Source organism: Montipora capricornis, chromosome 2, assembly GCF_036669925.1.
Source record: "Montipora capricornis isolate CH-2021 chromosome 2, ASM3666992v2, whole genome shotgun sequence".
In the NCBI taxonomy this organism is placed as follows: domain Eukaryota; kingdom Metazoa; phylum Cnidaria; class Anthozoa; order Scleractinia; family Acroporidae; genus Montipora; species Montipora capricornis.
The window spans coordinates 61,722,871-61,727,870 of record NC_090884.1 but is presented as its reverse complement, the minus strand read 5'-3'; the positions used below and the strand labels follow the sequence as shown (position 1 = coordinate 61,727,870).

At 39.6% G+C, this 5,000-nt stretch overlaps 1 protein-coding gene across 1 annotated transcript in view; it reads left to right on the top strand.

Moving 5' to 3' along the window:
• The first annotated feature begins 3,607 nt into the window (after positions 1-3,607).
• LOC138030341 (octopamine receptor beta-2R-like) overlaps positions 3,608-5,000 on the top strand; it is a 9,193-nt gene continuing 7,800 nt past the window's right edge. The window contains exon 1 of the mRNA XM_068878270.1: positions 3,608-3,706. The gene's annotated coding sequence lies outside the window, so the exon portion shown is untranslated. The remainder of the gene's footprint in view (positions 3,707-5,000) is intronic.

Below are 5,000 nucleotides of genomic sequence, written 5' to 3'. Positions count from 1 at the left end.
ACTCATTTTCGAAATCATGATGATGAAAAAGTGGTCACCAACCGCTAAAAACACGCATGTTGTGTAACATGAAACAAGATATGAAAGTTATGAAAAGCAAATCATGATAATGTAAAATTTGCAATAAAAATGTTAATGTAGTAGAGAAGAATTATATTAAAGCACAAAAGAACCTTACAATGAAGAGGAAGTTCGCGTTTTATTGGCTAATCGTGTTCGTTCACTGCGCGCGGTGAAGATATGATTTTTTGGTAAACGGAGAAATCCTGGTATTTCATCAGTATCTATATAATAAATCCAGTTATATGATAGTTCGTCCCTATTGTTCAAGGTGATAATCGCGAAATATTTATACGATAGAGCTAAATTATATTTTGAAGTGACGTTGTTGACTTAGCCGTTGTCCTTTCTAAAACCAAGAGAGTATGAAGGTAAGAGAGGTAATCCCTCATATTGGCCCTATTCCCATCGTAATCTCTCGTAAGTTATTTTTAAATCTCCTGCGAGATCCGGTATTCCCACGAGGATTAACTGATAGCCAATCATATGTTCCCATTTTCACGATTGATGCAAATCATTGCGTGGGAATTCGCTCAGCTGTCAACATTGGTACAAATGGGGACATATGATTGGCTATCAGTTAACTTTCGTGGGAATACCGGATCTCGCAGGAGATCTAAAAATAACTTAAGAGGGATTACGATGGGAATAGGGCCAATATGAGGCATTACCATCTCTTACTTTCATACTCTCTTGCTAAAACTCAGACGGGATTTGAAGATATGTTATTCTGTTTGTGTCACGCATAGTTGCTTATGAATGACAAACAACACAGAAGGCTAAAGGGACGTCAATGAATGATAATGGTCTATTTCGATAAAAACGACAAAACACTCCGAAAAAAATGTCCAAGATGCCAAGACATTGAAATATCCCATCTTCTTGAACACCACTAGACGACCACTAAATTGCTATTGCAAAATGTCGCATAAAATAGCATTGTAGAAAGAACAAAAAAAATTCTCAAATATTTTATTTGCACAGAAAAACGTGATCCCAGTTGTGGTCTTCTATCCTCTGAAGAAAATCAGGAAGCACTTCTTTTAAACTTTTAAAGTTTGTTTATCAACATTTTGGCAGATCGATTTTCCAAAAAAAAGAGAAAGTTTTAATTCAAATGAGATGTACAATACACTTAATACTTAGAAACTTTTTTTTTAAAAGCTCTCTAAATAGCAACAAGCTGACTGGCGATTCAGTACCACGTGGCTCCAGTCTCATTCAGCATGCAGTGGCCTAGAGCTAAACCATTGCCAAATTAATATTACAACGGTTTCTTAATATTTAAGGAGAATTTCCTACCTTGATTCCAAAACTCCACGAGTGACTGAAGAGCAAACACACACCCACTGCACTGCATCCTTCACTTGATGAGAACGTGGTTTTATCTCACCTAACACTTTTAGGGTGAAGTCCCCAGAAATTTCACCAGAGCCAAAGTACGTTTTTCCACCCTGATATATAAACCTTCCATCTGTATTCTAAGGTCAACGAAAAAAAAAACATTTTGTAAAGGCAACTGAGCAAAAGGCTTGCTAACTTACTTACCCCAACTGATTCCTCATCCGACATGATGATTCACAGTCGTAAAGTCAATGTGCCCTGAATTCGGGTAAAACGTGGCTTACAGTCATAGAATTGATTTACAGTGTGTCTATCAGATGTCAGCTGTTGGAAAAAACACGCCCTAATTGCCTAAACTGTACGATTAATGCCCTAGAGACTCAATGACTGCACATGGCTACGGTTTGAAAAGATTGTATTAAAACAGGTTTTGGTGCTAAGGAAACTAGATGCTTGGTAAGATCTTAGTACGCTCCGTCTCATCCATTGCAAAAACGTGACGGGGCTTGAACAACAGATTGCTTCGAAGTTTGGTCCTTCACAGCATTACACAGATCCTTCTTGTATTTTTATAACACATCAATTATTTTTTAATCAGCACTTATGATTTTGTTTTTGTAAAATTCAGTCGTAGATGCTTTGATCAGGGAATCTACCTCTACATATTCCAGCACTCCACAAAGTCCCATTTTGATTTGTGCATGGCTGTTTCTGGTTTGGTGGCCTCATACACCATAAGTCTTTTTAGAGCCATCACCGCCAAGCCGGTCACTTCTGCTGGAGAGAACAGGACAGCCACAACACCGGGGACTTCATCCCCTACTCTTCTCGAATAGTGTGCGAGTTAGTTTTTGAGGAGAGGGGAAAACCTTTCGGTGCAGAGTAGATGACCAATAATCTCAACCCACATATGACGCCAGTCTGGGAATCGAACCCGGGCCAAGTTGGTGGGAGGAGAGTGCTCTCACCACTGCGCCATCTCTACTTTTTCAGATGATAATTTAAAATGTGCTCAAGAGTTTTACAGCGAACACGAGTCGATGCGATTGCATGGTCGGTTCTTTGAGGGATTTGAACGAGATCCTTCTTGAAGACTGGTGATACTAAGACATGCTTCCAGTTAAGAGGCCATTCGCCGGTATCAAGAGAAGACCGGTAAATTACTTGGAGGACTAGGGAGATAATGTTACTAGGTATCTTAAGTGAGCAGAGTGGGATTTGGTCAAGGCCATGCAGAAGCCTTTTGAAAGCAGTTTCGAAATGCCTGAAACACTAACTAGTGCTAAGCGTATGTTTGATAAAAACACTCTAATAATAATAATCAACGCCTTAGTTTTCAGCAAATTGTTTGATTGTTCGTTGGTCTGGTCAAACGCAGTGACTACTCACCTTCTCAAGCTCCAAACAGTGCAGAATTTCGCTGCCCGAATAATCAGTAATACCAGAAAGCTCGGTCACGTGACCCCAGTCTTAAAGAGTTACGGTGACTGCCAGTTAAATCGCAACTGTACTATCGTGACGCTGTGCTTGCTTTCAAATGCATGAATGGACAAGTTCCCGTTTACGTTTCCTCACTTTTTTTCACGCGAGCGGAGATAAGTGGCCACGAGACGCGAAATTCGCCACTGTTAAATATTCCTCTTTTTAAGACCACTCCAGGACAAAGGACCTTTTTTCATCGAACAGTGTCATTATGGAATAGTCTAGAAAGTAATCTTAAGCTAAGTGAATCCCTTAATACTTTTAAAAGAACATTACGAGGTAAACTCTTACGTGAATTTTTATCTTCATAGCACAATTTGTCACATAATTTTACCCTCTTCCATATCAAGTTTGCAATTTCTTAGCTTATCTGTGTTGTAGTCTCGGTTTTCACATGACGCCAAAGCCGCCATGTTGGAGCCCCTAAGCAAAGAAACGGCGGCGATGTTGGAGCCCCCACCAAATCCTCAGTGAATTTAACTCTATTATGCAAAAGTTTTCTTTTGTGAGTGAAAACCAACAATTGCATTGTATTGTATTGTATGCTGCTTTGGCTGTGGCCAGAGTCCGTGTTTTTGGTGTTGACCAAAAGAAAGAGGACTCAGGCTGGGGAGGGAGGGGAATGGGCGGGACGGTAGCCTGCGAACACAGCCGACTCAGGCTGCGCCTAACAGAGATGTCATAAATAAACATCAGTGTCACGTGATTGAATCATTAACCAATTTTATTTATCTTGGGTCTGTGCTTCGTTGTTGAAAAGCTTTTTTTTTGTGATACGAGAGAGAAAACGGAGGATTTTTCTGTCGTCCAGAAATTGAAGGTAAGATCGTTACATCCGGTCGAAGCGCACTAATGCTCATTTTCACGCCAGTTTCTATTGAAATATAATGCTCTTGGACAGATTTAATTGCCTTTCGAATTCGATGAAAGTTAAAACTTCGATTTATCGCTTCCTTGAAATTTCTGGTTAAAACTTTTCTATAATAACTTTTTACATTTGTGTCTTTGATAACTGAAAAGGAAACAGCTTCCTGAAAATAAGCGGTATTATGAAAAATGGTCGTGTAATTATAACCCTCGCTCGTAAATGAAAGATGTGTGTTCCTCATAATTAAAATTTATCATCGATTCAAATTTTAAAAAAGTCGCGTAGCGGATATTTCACTAATTTTCGATGGCAAAATTTTAAAACAACTGCAGCAATTGGTTGGATATATCTGAAATAACATGAGTAGACGACAAATGATTTAAATATGGGCGCTTTAAGACGGGTGCAAAATAATGTTTCTGAGAAACAAAAATAAATAGTCGAAGAAAGTTTAAATGATTCATGATCTGTCGGTAATCAATGCGGGATATTGATGACTGTTGTTGAAAGCTTTTGTTTCTCTGAGGAACAGACATGAACGACGCACTTGACAGCTGACCAGACTCAGCAGCATTTTTCATTCATCGCACCTCGCAGAGTTTTCATAATTTTTCATTTCACGTCATCAAAAAAAATGGAAACACTATCAAACCTTTGCATAAAAAGCTTCGCGTCTAAGTTTCACTGTTGGGACTAAAATTGCGAGAATACAAAAAAAGGTATTTCTATGTCCTCGCTCTCGGTCTTCCAAATTTTTTTGTTTCAATTTTTGTCGTTATTCTCCTGTCCTGTTATTTTCGAGTGTGCACACGGTGAAAACTCGCGGACATCTTCTGCTCTGCTTCCAGAATTTTGCCGTCGATTTTGTAAAATTTAGCAACGCGTGAGAACATTTCTTTATTAGTTGTTTTTCGTGTTCCCCTAAAGATCTGAGTCGTCTAAAAGTTGGGGGGGGGGGGGGGGCTACAGTCAAGTCCCCGCTTACTCCCCGATCTCGTAGGTGAAGATCGTGAATTTTTGCGCTCTCCCCGCCTGCTGGGGAATCAAAGTCGAGTGAAAATAAGTTTAAGTTCCCGCTATGGCCCGGGTTGGGGTGGGCGGGAATTTACTTTGACTGGTGCATAAAGTCAGACAACAACACGAACAAACAAGCAAATGAGAACGTTGCGTGACTACGTGACGATCATGGTGGAACTGTGATTCTGTTTTTGACGAAGTAAAGATTACATTGTGATTTTAAAGTGTG